The sequence below is a fragment of the Martes martes genome (assembly GCF_963455335.1).
Source record: "Martes martes genome assembly, chromosome: 14".
Classification (NCBI taxonomy): Eukaryota; Metazoa; Chordata; class Mammalia; order Carnivora; family Mustelidae; genus Martes; species Martes martes.
Genome location: NC_137902.1, coordinates 75,988,509 through 76,013,664, shown reverse-complemented (window position 1 = coordinate 76,013,664; position 25,156 = coordinate 75,988,509).

Genomic DNA, 25,156 nt, shown 5'->3' with positions numbered 1-25,156 from the left:
AAGCCCCAAAGCCTCTCAACTGGATTTTCACAGAACAAGTGTCTACAGGAAGGCGAAGCACACTGCCCTCAGGCTCTGCATGTTCTGGGGAACATGGCTCTCCTATCACAGCTTGTTGTGAGGGGCCATTGGGCCCAGTGACTACGGAAGGCCAGGGAAGCATGACTCAGAAGGGTTTTCAAGGAAGTAAATTATCCTTAAGTTAGTGCTTTATTAACAGGGGAGAGCCAGCTGCTCTACTCTTATTCCTAAAATACCCTTGCTTTTATCTTAAAATGAATAGAAACTTTTTCATTTGTTAAGTATGTAAGTGTGTGCATAATATACCTTTGTACTTCTGGCTAGATATTGTTATTCTATTATTTGTTTTCCCCAAATAATAGAATTCTGAGTTTCTTTTTCTTGTCTTATCTATATCCTTAAAAGCACACTTTTTTTACACTATATTTTATACGATACCCCATTCAATTTGTTTTGGAAAAAAATGTGATGCATCATAGTATTTGTTAAGTAGTTTATAACATGATTGGTCTGGAAAATGAAGACCAAGAAAGAAACTCTGAACCAAGCCTAGGCCAGAGCTTCATGCCAAGCAGTTGCTTTACAAATGTTAACTCAGATTGGAATGAGAATTTAACCAAAATGAAGACATGGTACAGCACTAATATCTTTCTTCACATTATCCATGTTGCCCTCTCTATAGAATTCACAATTACTTGGAATCCAAAAGTTTTCATGAATGTTAAATAAACTGGATCACTTGCAGATTTTTTTTAAGATTTTTTTTTTTAATAATTTTTACACCCAACATGGGGCTTGTTCACAACCCCAGTATCAAGAATCACACCGTCTACAACTACAGCCAGGGGCCCCTGATCATAAGCAAATTAAGTGTATAAGGACTTATACACTATGACAAATCTAATTTTGTATTTAAAAGGCATGATGATAAGAACAAGATCCACAATGGATTTTATACCACTAAGATATGAAGGAAATACTATTTTTAAAATAATATTTTCTCCGTTTAAATGCCATTGTTTATTCAAAGCAGTATTAGATTGTAGTTTGGAATTTACCCTGTTCTTTAAGTACAGATCTAAGCTAATCTCTTGATCGAAATAAGTTTAATGAAATATGATTGATATATAACATGATATTAGTTTCAGGTGTATAATGTAATGATTCAGTATATGTGTATATTGTGAAATGATCACCGTGATAACATTCATTCCTACACATAGTTACAGATTTCTTTTTCTTGTGACAAGAGCTATTATAATCTACTCTCTTAGCAACTTTCAAATATACAATACAGTTATAATACATAATCCAATTAATGTATATTAAGTATATAGTTACCATGCTGTGCGTTATATCCCCAGGACTTATTTACTTTGTAACAGGAAGTTTGTATCTCTGATAGTTTTCTTACTACTGATTATTAATCACGGTCAAATCTAAAATGTACTTAGTATTCTGTGGTCATAAAGAACTTTCACATTTTCTTTTGCTTGCATTTTAGGAATTCTCTTGAAAGACAGTATCATTATTATTATATTTCTCCATTTTTCTAGAGCTAAGTAATTAAGAAGCTTGCCCAAGACTCTAGTTAGTAAATATCAAAATCTTCATGCTCTAAAGTCCTTCTGATTGACATTATAGCATGCCTAACTCTTGGCATCAACTTACATAGACACATCTTCACAAGCCCCTAAAACTGGAGTTCCCAAAGAATCTAAACATTGTTTCAGTATTCAAAACATATTATCGCTTCTATATTTGATTCCCCTTCCTTAAACATTAAAACTGTATACAACAAGAAGTTAAGAGCCGAATTATTCAAACTCTGTGAGAGATTTAACCCATCTGACTTGCTAAAGAAAGATCTGTTCAGGTTATTTAAGCAGGTGAAAAAAAAAATGCTCTTCTGTCTGGTGTCCTAAAAATATGTTCTGACAATATTGTAGAGACACAAATGCTTGGCTATCTCCTGGTGTCAAAATAAATTTGCTCTTGATTTCTAGTGGAAACTTGGAAGGGAAATACAGAATTTTAGAAGACAAGACCCTGAATCAATATTAGTTCGGATCCACAGTGCACCAGGGAGGAGCTAAGTCCAGTCACTAGCAAGACAAAGAGCCATGGAAAGAGGAGAATTTCAATAGGCCCGTGACTTGACAACATCTCATACACTGAGTTTTTCTGTCTTATCAGGTGAGGTATAATTTCAATCCGACTTTATAAATTCCTTTTTTTTAAAAAGATTTTATTTATGTATTTGAGAGAGAGAGCATGGGGGGTAGGGGCAGAGGCAAAAGGAGACTCCCTGCTGAGCAAGGAGCTGACATGGGACTCCATCCCAGGACCCTGAGATCATGACCTAAACCTAAGTCAGCCACTTAACCAACCAAGCCACTCAGGTGCCCCTAGAACAGTAAATTCTTATAAACGGCATGTTAAAAAACAAAACAAAACAAAACAAAAAACCCTGTTCCAGTATTTCATTCTAAAATTTTTGCAAAATAGAAGCTTCTTTGTCAAAAGCAATAAAAATTAAAAAGAGCATTGTTAGCCTTAAAAGCTCTACCTGTCACCTCTCTGTGCCTGAAATCATTGGAATGAGGAATACGTGCTTTCCCTCTTCAGAGAACATCCTTAAATCCATGGCCTGAAAAACCATGTATAGAACCCAAAATGTTAGTTCTTGTTTACAGATCTTTACAAAACCATGCACTGCCCCTAAGAGGAAAAGGATGTTTTAATTAAAAGAACTTTGCTTCTTTGGTGGACATTGAATGCTAGCAATTTTAAAGATTTCTATGCAAATTCAGAACCATGAATAAATCACTGTTATCATATCATACCTGTGTAAGATAAAAGAACATCTTGAGCACAACTTTTGAGATTTTTATTGAATTACTCATTGTATTTAAAGTTACATGAAGCACAACACTGTGGCTTTGGGATCTAATACAGTCACTTACAGCAAAACCATGTTCCACCAGAAACAATCAGAGGAGTTGGGTAAAATATGCCATTTGCTTGAATACATTGCAGAGTTGCTAAAGAAACTAGCATTTTGAGAGGTCAAGATCTTGGAAAAAAGGGAACCCCAGAATTGTGAACATTTCTGCTCAGGATATTTGCTGGTATGTGACATAGAGCCAGAGGCTGATAAACCACTCATAGGAATGAAGCAAAGAGACAGCAGAGCGAGGCAAGATTTGACAATCTCCTAAGGGGAAGGGAAGCAAAAACTGGAGTTTGCTGCTGGCCAGTCATTCACGATTCAATGAGCCAAAATCTTGAGAAGGAAGGTGAAGGGAAGTAATGCCAAACTCAGGGGGTCCTCCTCACCCCCACCCCAATGAGTTTTTAGCCAGGAAAGAGCAAGATTCTAAAAACTAAACATAAAGCCACCTAAAAGGCAGAGCTAAGTTATCCATAGCCTCAAGCTGATTAAGAGATGAAAATGAAGTCATGCTAAGTAAGAAGGGCCCTATAGAACAGTTGGTATCCCTGGAAATCTACACCCTACAATCTGGGGTAAAGCAAAGGTAGAAAAAGTCATGCCGAAATTGCACCCCAGTTTTGAGTTAAATGCCTGGTTGGATTAAGGTGATCCCAGTGATTTCATGTTCTATTTTTCCATGTTCAACACTTTTTATATTTTCTCTATTTTTACATTTCCTATATTCAACATTTCCTTCTCAACTGGCTCCTTCCCCATCAGCATTTCAACATGCTCAATTATTACCCCTTGTGGATGGGGGCCCCCTGGGGTGGGGGGCAGAGGGACTTCTCTTATCTTCCCACTCATGTGTCGCACTACATCACTATCTTTGCTCCTTCTCCATTTCTCACATTGCGCTTACTCCTGCGCTCAAGTTTGCCTTCCTTCTGTGGCTGACAAGCTACAAATATTGCTCATCAAAGACTCCAGTAACTCCATGACCCTCCATGTTCCTCATAATGAACATTTTTGGTCTTTGTCTCCGTAGCTTTCTACATCATTCCAATGCAAAGGTTTACTACTCTTCTTGTTCTGTTCATTTTTTTTTTTTTTTAAATCCTTTCTGCCTCTTCTTTCTAATCTCTTTCAGGCATTCTTTCTGTTCCTCAAACTGTTGCTATAATTTTCTTTTCCTTTCAATCTCTACATGTTTGGGGCTAACTCTTACAGTTTCAGATGTCACTTATATACGATGTTGACTCCTAAATGTAAGCCTCTAGCCCGATATATACTCACCATTTCCAATCAAACACATCCAACTACTGTTTTGAATCTCCACCTGGACAATTTAAATGCCCTTCAAACTCAATATAATACAAATACTTCCTTGCAGTAAGCTGGGAGTCCTTCAAATTTTACGATCTCAACCTAGAACCTGATATGTTGTCCCCAAAATATCTTATAAAACTGACCTGTTTCACTATCTCTAGTCTGATCTTTCACCAGTTTTTTTCCTTTGGCTGTGGTAGTTCCTTGCTAATAGTCCTACACACCTACTCTTAGGATGTTCTAGTCCATTTTCCACCCTGAAATCCCAGGGGCCTTTTATACATTGCAGATCTAATCATGCCACCTCTCCATTTAATACTTTAATAAATAACTACCCTTTGCATTAAGGACCAAATCTGGTCACCATCAAGCCCTGTGGCATCATGGTGAGCAAGTTTTGTTCTCTTCATTCCATAGAATTGCCCAAATTTCAGTTCCTTAAAGGAATCATGCTCCCTTCTTCCCCAGAATTTTTGAAATGCCATTCCTTCCAGAATTCCTTTGTCTGTTGAGCTAACTAACACCTACTCATCTTTCCAGTCTTCATCCAAATGCTATTGCCTTCAGAAAGCTTTTCTGAACATCCTCTGGCCATGTTATGCTTCTCACATACTTTCTGTATGTTTTCCTGAAGGAGAATGTATTTTTGTATTTGATTATTTCCTATCCATCACACATCCAACACCCCAATCCCAATCAGATTGGTAATTCCATGAAGATGAGAACCTTATCTGTTTTATTTCCACTGTATTCCCAGTACCACATTAGCTCCTAGCAAACTGTAATACATAATACAATACGTAATACAATAAATACATGTAAAATAAATGAAGACAAATGAATGAAGAGATGTCTAAGAAGAAACAATATAGAAGTTCTTTGGGTATCCCCAGTTAACTAGCATATCAAGGTATAGTTGTTTGTGCTAGACTTACTTGGATAGGCAAATTTCCTCCTCAAACCCTAAGTTCTCTCCTACACCTGCCCCACTATGATGGCACCATGGAAACATATTAAACATATCTTCATGGATTTAATTAGTAAGTCAGATTTCTCTCTCCCATTCATATTCCCAATGCACATGGATGTATGCACACACACACACACATACAGACTCAACTTCTGGGAAAAAGATAATTGTATTATTGTACTTAGGGTGTAATTTTCTCAGAATTCTGCAATTTCAAATTTGTATACAACCAACAGATGAGTTAAAATATAGACTATTATTAGAAACTTGTATTGACTCATTGAACGGACCACTTAGTTTCTGGAAAGAAGTACTCCAAATGATTTTGGGGTTTTTTCCTCCCAGTTCTTCATCTTTCTCCTCTCAAACCTAAAATATATTTAAAATTAAAACAGAATGTTGAAAAGAATAGGTTTGAAATATGGAACTTCTAAAATCTTCAATTTCTAAGTGCTCAGTCTCCTGAAAGTTTCCTAAGAAAATGCTTGGCTGCCATTCAATCTTCAAGTGACATTAAGATTCCAGAGCAACTTATTTGATATGCTTACTTTCATACAGTGAAAAATGGGTAATGGAACAGAGAAAGTTATTTTAATATTTTACATTGTACCAAGTGCATTTATTACTGTCCCAAATTATTTGGTGCTAAATGTTGAATATGTAAATATTCTTCATATTTGGCCTGATAAAATCAATTTTTTACAAATAATTGGCAATTGATGAGTTTCTTAATATAGTTCATCAAATTATGTTCTTGAAAGAGGATATTCAGAAAATATATTAATAAAACTACCATTATTATCTGTAAGGACACCTATATTTTAATATCATAATTGCTGCAAATAGAATATAATTTTGTCTCAGAAAGAAAAATCTGAATGTGTCATGATTTAAGAGTGAAATATGTTTTCAGAGAAAAATAAGTCTTTCATTGAAATACTTGCTTAGAAAAGGGAACGGTTTTGATGATAGTGAAAGCATTTTGGATGATTTATTCACATATACAGTCCTTTGGAGGCAATCTTTGGAAGATTCAGAAAACATGCATATTTGCTTCTTTCGGATGCAGTTGGCTTTTGTACTCTCTGATATCTTAACAACAAAGAACTGCTATTCAAATGTATTAGTGGCAGAAGGAGCTGGTATTTGACTTTTTCTAAAAATCTTCTCATATTTCCTATGAAAATTAATTCAATATTTTTCCTTTTGTTTTTAAGACCATAAGCCCAATACAAATCAGAGTCTTAACTCAGAGTAGGTATAGAATTGATGTTACTTGAATGCATGTTGAATTCCCTACAAATCACAGTTTATTTTCTCATTATCCACACAATTTTCTTGTAATCATTGCTCATTTGTCTTACAAATAACATTCAACACTCCCAGTAATATTAGTGCCTTTTGTATTTGGATTCTTCTGGTTATTCCAACTACAGCATAATTTTAGGGCTGTCTAATGTATGTGAAGTCCATTAAAAATAGCATTTATGTAAATATTTATTAGTATTTCCAAAGTGGGTCACCTAACTTAAGAGCTCAGAGTTTAAACACTTGTTCGCCAACATAAACACTGCTTTCATATCTTTACCTAATTGTGTGGTTCCTTACCCAAGGACTATCCTTAAGGAAATAGAAAATCAGTGAAGTGTGATTACAGTGCCCCCAGCAACTGGTTTTGGAACTTCTCCCCTCTTTCTAGGATTTCAGTGTCTGTCTGTTATATACTACAAATAACAATGTTCAAACTCTACTAAAACTTTTATTTATCCTACTGGGTAACTGACAGCTTAATCTGTTTCACTTCTTAGGCCTAATTATGTTTTATTAGCGTTAGCAATAATAATAACTGACTTTTACTCATTGCTTCCTATATGCCAGACAATCTAAATACTTTCCAAGTAATAATATTTTCTTTCTGTATTACCCCAGCAAGCTACATTGACTACAAAACGGTCAGTAAAATATGTTCAACAATTTAAAGATGTACAACAGTATATTGCTTCTGAACCACTGGGTTATTGAGCTGGTCAAAAGTATGTTATATTCTGTATAAGACTATGGCTGTATTTGATGCAGTTTGAGAAAACTTCAGTCCAATATACCAAAAACATGGATTTTATATTTCCTCATACAAAATGCTGAAGAGAAAAAAAAGTGGTTTCATGTTGACACACATAAAAAGAAAAAGAGACAAGAAAACAAAGCGAGAGTGAAGCAAATAAAGAATAAGAAATAGACTAACACGAAGCCAAATTTATCTTGGAAAATTAAATTGGATGTACCCACCCCCCCCCCCCGCTCCACCCACTCTCTTGTCAAACCTTACAAAAATATCAGTGGTAATAAGAAAAAATATCAAAGATGTGACACAATCCTAGAGCTAAAAATGTGCTTCAGATATAACCTTATCCAGCCTAAATCACATTCCAAGGCCCACAGAGGATCAGCGGCCACAGTCATGGGCTGATTGGCAGAGGAACAGAGACTGCACACAGGTACTCTGAAAGCCAGGCCAAGGCAACTTTTTGGCCACAGCCACTGTCTTCTTTTTAACACTGAGTTCTTTGTAGGCATTTTATAGTATAGTAATTATGATTCAGAGTATAATAATTTGACTTCTGACTTAATTCTCCACTGACTATATGACCAAAAGAAGGGGATTTACATTGGGAAACAAATTCACTTCTCTATAAAATGTCGTTAAAGATATTGACTTCAGAAGATTGTTTTGTTGATTAAATAAGTCTGCAAATACCCTTTATGGGGCTTTGCCATAAAAGTAACAGCCGGTATTTATTGAGGAATTACTATGTGCTAGACCCTGTTTGAATTTATCCATATGTATTGGTTATTTTATCCCAGCATCAGTTTGAAGCATTTACCTCACAGAACTGGAAGGGATTATGCTGGAAATTGATGATGTCAGGTAGTCTGCCCAGAGTCTATATAAATTAACACAGTATAGAGGAAAAGCATTGTATATAATAACAATGTAATAAGAATGAGCAACCTTATTCCACCTCAGAGCTTAATATAAAGAATAGTACCAATAGCCTTAAAGATTGCATTGTGCCTTCCCTCATTGTGGCCTCCTTCCTCATGTCCAGAGCCGATCACTAACCTGAATTTGGGGTAATTGTTCCTTTGTTTTAACTCACGGTTTCCTACATCTGTGAGAAAAAAAGAATTGGGGGCACATAGATTGTTTCTATTTGCAATTTACCTTTTTTTAAGGTGACCTTTGATTTTTAAAAATTTTAATTTTAGGGTAGACACATTAACCAAAAATTTCCATTATGGTCAATGCCATGTTGGCAACCTATAAATATAAACAAATGTTACATATTAACGCCATGACACACTCTCATTACTGGTCCATGCATAATCACTTTAGTTTCTTATTTAGTTTTTGAATTTATTATGTATTATATTATATAATTATATTATATCATTATGTGTGAAATCATCACCCATAACCAAAGTGAGGGCCTGAACCATAGCCTACATCTACCCCCCTTGCTTTCAATATATCATCAAATTTAAGTTCGATAATATGAAAATGGCAATAATATACATTTTGGTCCACAAGTGGAGAACACTTACTATTAAAAGACAAAGTTTCGAAGACCTTATTAAATCAGTAGTAGCTTTTTCTACTCCTTAGCTTCTGAGTGATAGTTTAACAAGGAATATTTGGTGATCTTGTAAGTCAAAATTAAGCTTCATTATAACTAAACTCCATTCTACCACATAGCACTTTCTAGAAATTTCAGAAAACTTTTTGCTTAAATGATTCCATGAGTCCCCACTTATGTAAACACACACACACACACACACACACACACACACACACACACTTTACAACTCTGCTCTTGGTGTTAAAAAATGACGCTTTCAGAAACAAGTTTCTTTTCACTATTTATGAGAATGATGTTGCTGTGAAAAAGATGACATTTGAAGAATTGCTGGAAAAGAATGATGTACTTACCCATAAAATTTAAGTCAAGGAATTTAAATGACTCCGACATTCCCAATATCTGTGCAGAATGTTCCCATTGTACAACATCCAATATCCTTGGTTTGCTGTGTTTCTTCCAACTTTGTTTCTTCCCCTGTTTATCCAAGTCTTGGCAATAGAACTTTTCGGCCCATATAACGTGAAGCTTATAACTTCTGAGACAAAGACTTGGAAAACAGGAGGAACCATACTAAATCGCACAATAATTCTCCAGTCAGAAGTATTAAAACGTAAGGTTATTGGAATCATGTTTAGCTTTTATCTTGTCATTTAGAGTGAATAGTTTACATATAGCGAAACTAAGGCAAATTCATGTTTCAGAGGTCTTTTGGCTTAATTGTAAATCATTTTGTTCTGAAAGTGCTATTACCTCAGGTAAGAGTAGGAAAACAGATATGAAAACTTGCCAGTGTTTCAGTGAAATAACAGAAGCTCCTGAGAAGCGTGCCTATACATTTTGTTTGGGATTCAGTCATGGGAAAAATATACCTTACAAGTGGAATTAATCCACTTAGCAATGGATCTACTCTATTCAGGAAAATGTGTTAGGCACTAAAGTCCAAACTTAATTACTTCAAATAATCTTAAATTCTAAGAATAGAAACTATCTGGAAAGCTCTTTGATATCTACTAAGAGTGTTTAGAAACATGACAAGTGGATCAGTGTACCATTGTGTTGAGATAGAGAAGAGCTGCCTGTGATGTCCAGGATCTGGCCCGGCATGTACAGGGAGGCCACAGTATCTGCACTTTCATGGAACGTCAGCAAAAGGCAAAGCTCCTCTGTGACCAGGATGAATTGAGACAAAAATCATGGAGACCACTCTGATCACGAACACTGTCTAGGCTACAAGAAGGACTAAATTTGCCTCTATCTTGGATAATACGAATGACTGTTGCTCCTTTACCAACTACACTTTTGCCTTGAGCTTTATTAAGATACCCAGTTGTAAAATCAGCCACAGTTCCCGACAACATCCAATCGAGAGCAAGTACCCACATCTATAAGCTCTTTCTCATACCTGCTGATACATATCCATATCCTGTAAGTCATTTTCAACACCATTTTACTTCTATGTGCCTTCTCCCTCCCTGAAATGTGTAATAAAAGCAATTTATACAACTACAGGTTTGTTTTTGGAGCTAATTCTCTATCCCTTCAAATGGAAGACATTACAAATTGCAAGACATATTTTGATTTCATGGGTATTCAAGCATAAAAGTTGTGCATCTTAGAATTGATGGAAAAATGCATTTTTACTACATTTACTTTCCAGATGCAGGCATGCATTTAGTGTATACATTAAACCTAAAAACTGAGGGAAATCTTTTATGTTTAAGGCAAGACACTCCCTCACAGAGATTCCTAAAATATTCTCTAAGGAAAATGAATCTATACATCATATGAAGCAGAAGCTTGGTAATTTTTTTTCAATTTAAGAATACACAAACATATAATGGATTTTTTAAAAAGTATTCTAGACCAGAAATTGATAAATTATGGCCCATGGACCAAACCCGCCCCCCTTTCTATTTTATAAATAAAGTCGAATTGACATATAGGTGCATCTATTCATTTATATATATTTTCAGTGACAAAGTTCGTTAGCTGCAACAGATCTGGTGGCAAGTGAAGCTTGAAATATTTACTGTCTGAATCTTTAGAGGAGAAGTTTGCTGAGCAATCATCTTTTAGAGTGAAATTTAAGCAATTACCTAAAATTAGGAATAAATATATTCCAGGTTCATAACACTTGTAAAATACATAACCACTTGCATGTAAACCACACTGATAATGTAATAAACAAAATCTGTGATCCAATCTCCTCACCTATAAAATCAGCATTAAAATCATAGCACCTACTTTACATAGCTATTATGAGGATTATGTCTATTAATATAGCTGAAGTGTTTGGAACAGTCCTAGCATATAAGAACTGCTAACATAAGTGTTTTCTGTTTTCATAGTTGCTTACAACCCCTGACAAAACCAATAACAGCCCTTATCTTTAAACATTAAAGCTCATTTCTGGAAAATAAAAAACACTGATGAGCACAAAAATAGCCAAATGAAGGCAAGCTGGTTTCTATCCTAACCCTGGCCAAAAATCATCCAAAAAGGAGAGAGAGAAAAAGAGTAAGGGAAAAAAGCATTACATGAAAATTATTTTATTGGAAATAATTGCAATTATTTTATTGGAAACTAGGAAACAATTAATAAAACTGATTAGAAGCAACAACATACATGATAGCTTTTCTGGAGTGAGTGTTCCACCACTGGATTATGAACAGATGTGAATATAATAGAGTTTTGAAACACCCACGTGCTAATTAAATAGGAGAAACCTAAACATCCAGCCACACACCCGTCTTCTGGAGAAATACCAGTGTAGTAATTAGTCTGTCCTCAGACTGGGAGTTAATTTCTGTGTCTTCCATTCTTACTTCACAATGTTCCTTGGAGGAGAAAACCCTCAAGTTGAGGCAAACTGATTGAGCAAATTAAGGAAAATGCCGGGTAACTTCCTGTGAAATTTTATTGTATCTGTATAATCTATATATCTCCAGGTAGATTTTGTTGAAAATTCATGGGACTAAAGAGTTTGACTACAACCAATAACTTCGTTTTCAAAGGTGACATTGTTACAGATTAAAGACTGGCTTTAACATTTCTGTTTACCAGATATCATCTTTTATTATTGAAGGGTGATTACTGGAAGGTGATATGTGATATTGAGAATTTAGTAGATTTCCTGTTTCTAAAGACAAATATAATTTTTCCAGATACAGGAAGAAAGTCTTGAAATAAACTGTTTTAAGTGTCATTTTTCTCTGCTTCATTTAACAGGAAGGTATATGGAACACGTGGTCAAAGGTTTGGAGCCAAGAAATCAGATCAGCAAAAAAACGCAGTGATTCAGAAACAGGTTTCTACATGCAATGAATCAACCAAGCATTCAAAGTGCAATGTTTCCTCTCTCCCCTTGTCATAGTTTGAAAGAGCTTTGACTCAAATATTTGACCCACAGAAATTTCTACATGTTCTTTTTATTACTAAGTGACACCAGCTCTGCATTTAGATTCACAACACCTGATAGTTCTGTTAGATTAATACAGTTATTACAATTTTCAGGTTTGACTTCACCATGGTCATATGATCAAGACTTTAGAAAGCAACAAATTAAGCTGAGAACACTGCCAATATTCTAATTCTCTCCACTAGGTTGAATCAAAGTTTGGGAGAAAAAACATAATAAAGGAGAAGTAAAAAAGGGCTTGTCACTTTTATTGCTACATAGATATCAGTCTGGAGAAGACATAAGGATTTCTGAAAAACGGTTCTGTGGAAGAGAATAAATTCAGTAAAATATACTCACTTGCATATTACATAGAGTTATGAGGCCTATTCATAATAGATTTCATGCTTTTCATTTCACACTGAGTTTTCCTTTATAAAATAATGCCAGCCAAAAATGTTATACATGGAAAGACTTATTTGTAGATAAAAATATTAAGAGGTCATTTTAAGAAAGAGATATCTACATATGTTTATATGAAATTACTCTCAAATTCTATATTTGGTGGGAAGAAAATGATGAAGAACATTTTGGTGGGGTTGACTCTAAGATGTCCCCAAAGATTTTTGCCTCCAGTATTCATACCCTTATGTAATCCCCACACCTTGTGTTTGGTGGAAACTGTAACTTGTTTCTAACAAGTAGAATATAACAAAGGTGATAGGATAGCGCTTAAATTTAGGTTACATATGATTGTAACCTCCATCTTGCTAGTAGTTATCTCCTAGGTTTGCATCCTTTGGTATAGTGAGTAGCCATGTTGGAGACATCCCCATGGGAAGAAATTAAGGGCAGCTTTGGGCCAACAGTCAGCTAGGAACTGAAGACCTCAATCCAATGGCCCAGAAAGAGAGTTGTACGTGGAGTCTTTCCAAGTTGAGTGTTTGAAAGAGACCCCAGGCTTATATGACACCTTTATTAAAGGCTCTGAAAGGCCCAGAAACAGAGGACCCAGCTAGGTTGTGTCTGAGCAACTGACTGTTGCTAAGATACTGGATATGCATTGCTTTAGGAGGCTTAATATGTGATAATTTGTTACCCCGCGATAGATAACCAATACATATTTTGATACCTGGAAGTGGGACGCTTCTATAACACAGTGTGGAAGTTACTTTGCAACCAAACAGTAGTTGAAGGCGAACAAGATCTGGAGAAACATAATAAAGAAAGCCGAAATTCCCTTAGCCAGACTGTTAGTAGAAATTTGAACATTGAGGGCACTGCCAATGAGGAGTCAAAAGAAATGAGGTATGTATTCCTGGAAACTGGAAGAAGGGGGATCCTTATTATGTAGAGGTGGAAAGCTTAGCAAAAATTTTTCTCTCAGTTATGTAGAAAACAATATTTATATGATAAACTTGGTTACCTAGTTAAGGAAATGTCTGAGCAAAGTTTTGTATATGCCACCTGGTTTCTTTGTGCTATTTATAGTAAAGTGCAAGAGGAAACAAACAGAAAATGAACTGTCAAACAATAAAAGAACCAGAACTGATTATTTGCAAAGTCCTCAGCCTCTTCAGATGGCAAAGGATGCGAACATTAAGAAGTGATTTCCAGGCATTCTCAGAAAGATGTATTCTGGAGGTAAGGCCTGACTTAGAGATAAAGTTGAGTGTGCAACTAGACAGACCTTTGTTAAAACTTCAAAAGATAAAATATTAGAGTATTAAGTCACCAAAAAAAGTCATTTAGAGAGATTAATGGTATGCCTAACAGGGTCGGTCAATCAATCCATAGCACATTTGGGACCCTTAGAGCATTGTTGCTCAGCCTCTATAGGAGCCAAGGTAGAAGAAAACTTAGCTAGAAGCCATTTGGGGTATGGCTTTTGTCTAAGGGAGTGAATCTCAATGAAATTCACAGACGGCCCACGAAGTTTTAAGAAAATCTTGTCACCAAAAACACTGACAGTTTTAACTAAAAGAAACAAAGAGAATAAAAAATGAAATGATACTGTTGGTCTCCCCTAAATCTCTACTGGCAGTGAGCACACTGAGAAAACTCTTCAGGTGCAAACACATGCTACTTTACATGAAAAATAATCAGGGAGACTCAGAGGACAAAAAGAAGAGCACAGAACACAGAGCCAGGAGCTCTCAAAACTAAGACCAGAACAATGAAACAAACCAAGGGAAAACTTGCTTTCTGCATTTTGGCACCACCTGCCATCTTTGTAAGGGCAATATTTTAACACTATGTTCTTCAAGTATATTCTCAGCTAGTCTAGAATGGCTGTAAAAAGATTAAAGAGGAAGGTGGCCTATGTGGGACTGTCACTTCTCCTACTGCCACAGACTGATGTTGTTAGATGTAGAAATGAAGACTTTCACTAGATTCATAGCTGCAAACATATGTGTTCCATAAGTTTTTCCATATGTCCTAACAGGTGGCAAATTGAATAGCCAGAAAGCCATTCAATAGTAGTTAATTTTTTTTTCCTTCTTAATTTGCTATGTAAGACCATTGGGATTTTGAAAGGTAGTAAATGTAGTAGAGGAATTAACACCTTTGAACAACTCCTGGAAAAAAAATAATAAATTCTAAACTGGATACATAAATCTGTAAACAACAACAACAACAAAACCAGTTTCAAAGGGTTACTCCCAAACCTTGAACATAATCAAGGACCTTCTAATATTTGTGCAGATGGATTTCAAAATCATTATGGATTCTTATTTACCTCCCATTTGCTCTGTTTTGAATAGGAAGGTATGTGGCTGCTGTCCTATGCTTCACTCACCATTGTATGCTGGGAAGACAGGCAGGAAGCATGTCAAGCAACTTTCTCTTTAGTTTCAAATGTCAGATCAAGAGAAATTGTGTTCCAAGGTTTCTACTTAACAAATTACACTTTTTTGCCCCTGAACCTGACCCTGAAGATGAGATTTTGGACTTGGAGCAAATTCTGTAATAGGTTAGTACTCATAAGGACTTTGGGGATGGGGAGGTTAATGTGTTTGGCATCTGAAAGTGATGTGAATACTTCAGAGTCAGGGACCAGACTTTGGTGGGCTTCAATGATGGCTGTTCACTGACTTTGGAAAGCCCTCCCCTTAAGTAACTTTCTTCTAACCAATAGGGTACCACAGAGTTAAGGGGTTATAACTTCTCTGATTAGAATTTCATATGAGTTTAACTTCTATCACTCTCCTTATTACCTTCTCAGAGATGTCCATGTGCAAGAAACTGAGAATGGCCTGTGGAATACTACCAGTTGAGGACTGAGACTCAGTCTCATTAGCCCATAAGAAATTAAATCCTACCAACAGACGTGAAGTTTAAAACATCTTTCACTGTTTGAGCCTTCAGATGAGACCACAGCCCTGACCAACACATCGACTGTAGCCTTGTGGGAAATCTTACAGCAGCAGGTGCAGCTAAGCCATCATCAAACTTTTGATACATAGAAACCAAGAAATAATAAATGTGGGTTGTTTTCAGCTGCCAATTAATTTGTTATATAATAACAGCTTATAGAGATAGTATTTATGTAAATGCATGCTTTAATATGTGTAGAACATTTCTGATATAAATACAATAAGGAGAAGAGGGTAGTCTCTCTGAAGACAGAATAGGGCCTTTCTGAGATGAGAAGTCATACTTTTCTTTGTATACCCTTTGTAATTTTTGAACTTTTTTTTTCAAATTTTGTGTTACTAAAAATACTAATTATTTTTTTCTTTTTTTTTTAAAGATTTTATTTATTTGACAGACAGAGATCACAAGTAGGCAGAGAGAGAGGGAGAAACAGGCTCTCTGCTGAGAGCCTGATGCGGGCCTCGATCCCAGGACCCTGAGATCGTGACCTGAGCCGAAGACAGAGGCTTTAACCCACTGAGCCACCCAGGTGCCCAATACTAATTATTTTTAAGGAAATAGGTCATTTTATATTTGTCATTTAAAAATTAACTAAGAATTCATCTTATACAACACTTACCTTGTTAATTCTTTTTTATCAAAATGAGACAGCTTGAAATCTAAGATGGTGAATTTTGAGTATAACAAACTTTCAAATCAGAGAACAGTCAAGATGAGAACATACCTCAGTTCAATCACTTGACAGTAAGTGTTTTGGAGCTAAGAAACCAAATCTGTGATAATTTCTGTAGAATCCCTTCGTATCAAGAGCAGGTACCTGAATGTATCAGGTTCCAGTAAAGATATAAGTGGCAGGTTGTAGAACCCCTGTGTTCTTGTTATGGCTTAGTACATATAATAGTGAAAAATCTTATTTACTTTTCCACCTCATAAGTTTATTAATAATTTTTATATCAGTAGTAAAATTCTTAAATCTGAGATAAAGTTAACCTGTATAACATTATTTTCTTCTTACACATATTACATCAAGAATGAAATAGTATCCTATAATTTATTTCCTTATAAAAACATATACTGGGTACATATTAAGTACTAAGCACCAATGATGAACAAGGTAATTTCTACTCATAGGAAACTTGTGTTCTAATAAAAGAGAGAGAAAAATAAACCTTCAAGAACATATCAGTATGGTAAATGTTATAAAAGGCATGTGTACAGGAAGGCTAATGGAAAAAGATAGAGAGACACCTGAGTCTATGAATGGGGATACCTGAAAACTTTCCCAGAGGAGCAAATAGGCAAACTAATGTTTTCTATCTCCTTCGTGATAGAATTTAGAATTTTACTTTCATTTGCTTTGGAATTTTACTCTTATCTCTTGTTTGCTGTTGTGCCTTTCTGCCTGATAATCCCATTTTATTTTCAACAACACACAAGCTTGGTGTAGCTATCAGATTATGCCAGTAGCAAGTCTTGAAAAGACTGGACATCTTTGCAACGTTGGGTGTGTGGGCTGGTGATACTAAGCCATGAAATAGGAGGGAAGAAGCACTGTGGAATAGAAAGGAGCTATGCCAAAGGATCTAAAAGAATGTCAGAGAGTAGGCATGGGAGGACTTGAAGGAGCAGGAGAGGCACGGCAGGAAATGCTCTCACTGGACTAGAGCAGATGGCAGAAGGGGAAAAAAAAATTACACACACACACACACACACACACACATTTAAAAGCTGTAGAGAGCAGCCTGAGAAGATTGAGTAGGCTGACAATTACCATACCATATTATCTATTATTTTTAGTTCGCAGATTCCTATTTATTTCACTCGGGGAGTGCTCTGCAGTCGACCACATATTTTGAAATGCAGGATTTTAGGGAAGAGTGGGTGAGTTCAGGAGAGATCAGAGTGACTCAGTGGAAAGTAAGCACAGATGCTATGGCAGACTGCCATCCTATCTTCCTGGGAGTGCACATAGACTGACTAATGACATTTCCTTGGGGGCTCACAGTTGCTCCAAAGCTCAGCCCCACAGAGCCCACATTAAGGCACATCAACTGCTTCACAGACTTCCTCCATCTCTGTGCACAAGAACAATCACAGCTGAAATTGTGGCATCTCTGGGCACCCTCACTGGATTCTGTGAGCTTCAGTATGAACACAGTTGTGTCATGATTCTTGCTCTCTGAACGAAAAAAGAAAAGTTGTCCTTAAAAACAAATCTGTATGCCCCAAGATAGGAGGCATTTGCTCCCAGCTGGAAGAAAAATATGTAACAAATCTTTAGTGCAACAGCCTTCCGTTAGTCCAGCAAATCATACAACGGCCCGTATAGGCTGGTATGGTAAAAGAGGAAACATGCAGAACGTTGTTGTTAAAATACATCACTTACTCATAACAAGCTACTGAGAGCAGAAACGGGAGATAAGTGAATCCCGTGGATGAATTAGGGTTTGGGTGAGTATTTTTAAATTTCAGTCTTATCCTTATATGTACTTTTGGTCCTTCCACTGTTTGAATTAACCTCACCTCAGCTACCCCGTCTTCCCAAAACATTGAAATTACTTTGGCAAAATCAAATGCCCTTATGGAAATAATAAATCAAAATGTCAAAAATATGAAAAGTTTAAAGACTGTCACCAATCCATCATCAAGCTTTGATTTAAATGACAGGCAGGAAAAGGTTATGTGATACAGATTGTTTTTGCTTTGTTTTGTTTTCTGTTTTCCTGTTGCCTTAATCTTCCTCATTTTCCTTTGCCAGGAGGTGAGTTGTTTTTCTCAAGATCCCTCACAAGCCAGGATAAGAGAAGAGAGGTATGAATTAGTGAAACCATTCAAGCTAGATTTTTTTTTTTGGTCTGTGAACCTCAAATTACTATAAATCCAAACTAACAATTACAGAAATACTCTTGATATGATACACAACAATCAGGAAAATCACTGACCTGTTCACAAGGAAGTCAAAAGGAGGGAGGAGTAAAGCTGAAAGGTAAAGGGAGAGTGTGACCATAGTCACAGATAAAATAAATACAAATGAAATATATTTATTAATTTATTTCTCAGTCATGTAAATTTTGCATTTTATTCTACAATTATTACTGCTACTAATAATGATAATAATTATAACTTAACATTTACTGTCTATCTCTCTTGTGGGCAATTACAAACTTAGTATTCATTACCCCACTTAAGCCTCAACACCTGAAAAATGAATAATCCAATTAAAAAATGGACAGAAGACATGAACAGACATTTTCCCAAAAAAGACATACAGACAGCCAACAAACACATGAAAAGATGCTCAACATCACTTATTATTTTAGGGAAATACAAATCAAGACCACAATGAGATATCACCTCACACCCATCAGAATGCTTAAATCAACAACACAAGAGAAAACAAAGTGTTGGTGAGGATGTGGAGAAAGGGGAACCCTCTTGCACTGTTGGTGGGAATGCAAACTAGTACAGCCACTCCGGAAGACAGTATGGACTTCCCTGAAAAAGTTAAAAATAGAACTACCCTATTACCCAGCAATTGCACTACTAGTATTTACTCAAAACACAAAAATATTAACTCAAAGGGACAGATGTACAGCATCTATTCTTTGCAGCATTACTTACAATGTTTATAGCAGCATTATCTACAGAAACCAAATTATGGAAACAGCCCAAGTGTCCATCAATAGATGAATGGATAAAGAGGGTGTGTGTGTGTGTGTGTGTGTGTGTGTGAGAGAGAGAGAGAGAGAGAATATTAGCCATCAAAAAGAATGAAATCTTGCCATTTGCAACAACAGGGATGGCACTAAAGAGTATAATGCTAAGTGAGGTAAGCCAATCGGAGAAAGACAAATGCCATATGATTTCCCTCACATATGGAATTTAGTAAACAAAACAAACAGGCAAAGTGGTGGGGGGAAGGAGAGAGGGAGCCAAACCAAGAAACAGGCTTTTAACTATAGAGAACACACTGATAGTCACCAGAGGGGAGCTCAGTGGAAGGATGGAGGAAATAGGAGATGGGAATAAAGCACAAGGTATTGTGGTCAAGTGTTGAACCACTGTATTGTACACCTGACACTAATATTACACTGCGTGTGAACTAGCTGGAATTTAAATAAAAACTTTAAAACATAAATCTTTCAAAAACTCTTTGAGATGCATGCTACCAATATCCTCATATTGCAGATATGGAGAAGATAACATGAGATTCTGAGAACTTCACCACACTTGATGCCTAGTGACTGAAAGATTTAAAATTAAAATTCAATTCCAAAACTATACTTCTCTGGACCTTAATATACAAACTATAATTTTCTATAAGTTTTAAGTGATATTTATATGCCTGTTAAATATATAAAAAGTTTCTTCTTCACAACTCAGGATTAAATATATTCTTATGTATACCTATATGTGTGATGAATATATCTATAAATATATTATATATATACACATACATATGTGTGTGTGTGTGTGTATGATGAACCACAATCCTCTTTAGTAACTGAAAATTCATGCTTTTTCCCCCACATTCCAATTTTGTATTAACATTTCTCAATAAGAGTCTGGTTAGAAGTATTTATTTTAACTTTTGGTCACAACAGTACTTAAACAAGATGTAACTTACTTGTAGGTCATTACTGTTATACCTTATCAGGGTGAAATACAGTGGAGTCTGGTACCGTAACATGAATGGCTGCATTACAGATATCCAACATACAACTGGTGTCTCAGCAGGGGGAACAAGGTTACAATACCAAGAAAGGAAACCAATAATTTTGTCAGAAAAGAAAAAAAGAAAAGCTTCAGACAAACATCAAATACTCACCGTCACTGAGAAATGATACTCATTGAACTATGCTATCAGTAGAACACGGTTCTGGTCCAGGAGTCAAATGCAACAAAATTGATTACTAAGAAAAATTAAACTCAACGAACAAAACCAGTGTTGCCTTTTTGTCATTGCTAGAAGTAAGCATCAAAACTACACTTCAAATACTTGAGAACAAATGAGCTCAACAATATTGCTGTGTGGGAAAATAAGCTATTATAGTTCAATAGATTTTTAATAAAAAGGCAAAATCAATTAGTATTCATTTCTCAGATTAAAAAAACAAACAAACAAACAAACAAACAACTCAATATATTGCCTGAAAGGTATCAGCGGGTGACAGATCTTATTTTCAGAATAACAGTAATACAAGGAAGTGTCACCTACTTCCTACTTTATTCCTCCCTTAATTCTTTCTGAAATGGAAAAACAAAATGAAAAAACGAAGCAAACGAACAAACAAACAAAAACCCCAAAGCCCTCACTGGTATGTTTTCAAGGATTTTTTAAGTAAAAGTTTAGAACTCTGATTTTAACACTGATAATGTCTGTGAGGACTCAGACTCAACACAGAATCTGGGGTGGATTTGGGCTGAGGTGCAAATGAAATACAAGCCATTATCAAATCAAGAGTAAGTGACATGCATGGGGCACCTGGGTGGCTCAGTCAGTTGAGCAACCGACTCTGGATTTTGACTCAGGTCGTGATCTCAGGGTCGTGAGATCCAGCCCTGAATGATGCTCCGCACTCAGTGTGGAGTCTGCTTGTCCCTCTCCCTCTGATCCTCTCCCCCACTCTCCCTCTCTTTCTCAAATAAATAAGTACAATTTTTTTTTAAAAGAGTAAGTGACATGCATATTTGGAGAAAAATAAAGTCTTATTAACAAGGCAAATTTATTTTTTTAACAAAGCGATTTTAAAAGGCATCTTATAATTCATGTCTAATCTTTGAAAAGTCGGGCAGAAAGACTACGTTTTTTAGTCAAGGTCATGATTATAAGATGCAGTCTCTCCATGCAGATGATGAAGGGAAAAGCCTAGGTGGGACGCCTTGGATCATCAGAAGGAGCTGAGGAGAAACAATGTCTGGCACAAGAAGAAAACCTAGCACAGGTAAGAACTGCGGCAGTTCTCTTAGTCAGACCTCCTGGGGCTTTTTCTAACTAATCCCATTTGACTATATATGTAAATCAAAATAAGGAAAACATATATCACGAGTAATAAAATATCTCCAACATTGTTTAAGTAATTTTGTTATTATGCTATAGTAATCCATTAAAAATCAAATCTAGCAATAGATCTTACAAGGGAAGAAATTTCAGTGAATGTAAATTTACTATTAAGAATTGGGGAGGGGTGGTGTACCTGGGAGGCTCAGTGGGTTAAGCCTCTGCCTTTGGCTCAAGTCATGATCTCAGGGTCCTGGGATCGAGTCCCGCATCAGGTTCCCTGCTGAGCAGGGAGCCTACTCCCCCCTCTTCCTCTGCTGCTCCCCCTGCTTGTGCTCTCTCTCCTTCTCTCACTCTCTGTCAAATCAATAAATTCTTAAAAAAAAAAAAAAAAAAGAATTGGGGAGGGTATGTGCTATGGTGAGTGCTGTGAATTGTGTAAGACTGGTGATTCACAGACCGGAACCCCTGAAACAAATAACACATTGTATGTTAATAAAATAAAATAAAATAAAATAAAACAAGTGCAGGAAAAAAAATTCATTTCATTATTTCCTATATAAACACAAAAAACATAAACTAATAAAACAATCATAAACTATTCCCTGAAAAAAAAGTTTTACTCAAAAGGCCTTCTTTTGGGGTGCCTGGATGGCTCAGTTGGTCAACTCTTGATTTCAGCTCAGGTCATGACCTCAGGGTTGTGAGATCAAACCCCTAGTCCATTTCCAGGCTCAGCAAGGAGTCTGCTTGAGTCTCCCTGTGGCCCTCCCCCTGTTTGTGCTCCCTCTCTCTCTAAAATAAATAAATAAATAAAATTTAAAAAAAAAATAAATGGCCTCTTTTACTTAAATGATTACATATGACTATATTAATTTTAAAATATAGAAACCAAGAATCATCCTTCTCACATAATCAAAAATAATTTGGTTAGGATACTATATCATTTAAGGATGGATGGGTCCCTTCCAATAAACACTCAATACAAATGTAAATCCATTCAATTAATGGAATTACATACCTAAGATTTGATATGAAAATGAACATTTGCCAAGATCTCTGATCAGATCCAAACATTATCTCAAGAATAGAGGGAGTTCATTTTATTTTATATTTTATTTTATAGCATTGTTTTTTAGTATAGCAAATAAGACAAAGCACCCACTTCCAGCTCTTGGTCAAGAATCTACAAGTTATCTTATCTAAGGATTTACGAGCAGTTATGCTCTCAAGATATTTTTTGAGCCATATTCAGGTTTCTTTTTTTTTCAGAAGTCCTCAAACAATGCTCAAACATTCCTACTTTCTGAAGCAATGTTAGAACATCAGAATATGTGTTTTCTTTGGTGTAAGCTTTATTACAAACTTGTGCTGGAATGTTCTTTTTATGTCAGTGCTATAATGGGTTTCTAAAGTATACCCTTGTACACTATCAGCCTTATAAATTATGAGCTCAGGGATTCTGTCTCTCTCAGGAAAGTAACTTCTCAGAAATATGTTAATAAATATTTGTCATATTTGACAGAAAATTTGTTCTTTTTATTTATATGGAGCTATACAATCTTCAAGATTCATCTTCCTGAAGTCTTTCTCATTAAAAAGAAAAAATATATGTATTTGGCTTTTAGGAACAGCAAACCAGAGAGAAGATAATTTTTAGTGTTTGAAAATCTTTCCTTTGAAATAAAATTCTACAAAGGGAAAGGATCATTTTAGGAAATATTCTTCTCATATTAATTTTTGAGTTTTGGCTAATGTGTCAGAATCTACCAAATAGGAATTGTAAAATTTAATTCCACATGAACAATCATTTAACCTAAACAGGAAGATACCAAAATTAGAGGAGTTTCTTTTAATATTAAAGTGTTCTACACAATTTGAATCCATCTCTGAGAATAATTCATACTATTATGTTGAGCATATTATGGAGGATATTTTAAGGTGAAGACGTCAAAGGGTATTTCAAGGTAATAATTCATAGATTTCCATGCAGCTTTATGATGTTATCTTATTCACTGACTTCATTTCAGGTATGCCTCAGACTCCTGGCATAAGCATATTACTTGCTCTGTCAGGATCACAAGTGGTTGTAAAAATATGCATTTTCTATTTCTGTCCACTGTGAGGGAATGGAAGCAACAGCACCCCAGTAGCAATGAATGCACCTGGCACACAGGTATGAACTTATAAATGCCGTTCACTTAACATAAGCTGGGCTCCTTAGAAAAGTTATTCCAGCACTGGAGCAGGAAATATACAATGAGCCTGGAACAGCTTCTCGTTCCAGAAAGCAAAGACTTGCTCAAAGAATAACAGAGAAGCCTTTTGAGAACACAGACATCAGCTTGAAGAAGCTCCCACTAACCGAGTCTGGGATAATTTCGGAGTAAAAGTAAGTGATTCCATGAATGGATTGTATCACATTGATTAGAATCCACCAAATGAAATAGGAGTAGAGAAGTCTATCCTGAAATAAATAAATGAAAGAAAGACATGCTCTTCCTTACAATAGAATGCCAGCTGATAAGTGGAGTAATAACAATGTGATTAGAAAATCATTTGACACATCCTAGTAAAAAATGATGACAGATCAGATATCTCCCTGTTCTCAAATACCCTCCTAAAATATTAAAGTTAATGACATCAGCAAGGGCGTGAACCAACCACAGCTGGTTCCTGATATGATGCATTGAGGACACTATCACTTTTGTGCTAAGTCTGCAAAAATGTAAAACTTCTATCAAATCCTGTGAAAACGTCAGGCAAAGGCCAAATCTAGAACGTTCTAAGACAAATAAATGAATAACTGACCAGTGGTCTTCACAAATCTCAGGGTCATGCAATACATACAGGGTAAGATTGAGGAATTCTTCCAAATTAAACTAGAAAGACATGACAACCAAATACAACATGTAACCTGAGCGAGCGTTTCTTCCCCTTCCTTCCTCCCTCCCTCCTTCCCTCTCTTTCTTTCTTCCTTTCTTTCTTTCTTTCTTTCTGAATTTATTTTTAAGTAATCTCTATGCCCAGTGTGGGCCTCAAATTCACAATTCTGAAAACAAGAGTGGCACGCCCCACCAACTGAGCCAGACAGCCAAGAGAGATTCTGTGTTTATGAGGAATTTTTAAGGACAATTTATGAAATCTGAACAAAAGATGTGGATTTTATTAGAGTGTGAATCATTAAATGACCTTATTTGAATCTGAGGCTATGTAAAAGAATGCCCTTATTCCTAGGAAACATACATAACTTTTACGTAAAGGGCAGCATTATGTCCTCAAACCTCAACTTATTCTCAATGGGTTAAGATATATGTAAATTTTATTTTATACATGTATTTTATATGTAGGAGTGTGTATGTATAGAGAAAACACTATAAAGCAAATATAATTAATATTAAAAATAAGGGAATCCAGAAAATTATAGGTGGGGATTCTTTCCACTATTATTGCAAATTTTCTGAAATCTGAAACTATTTCAAAAATT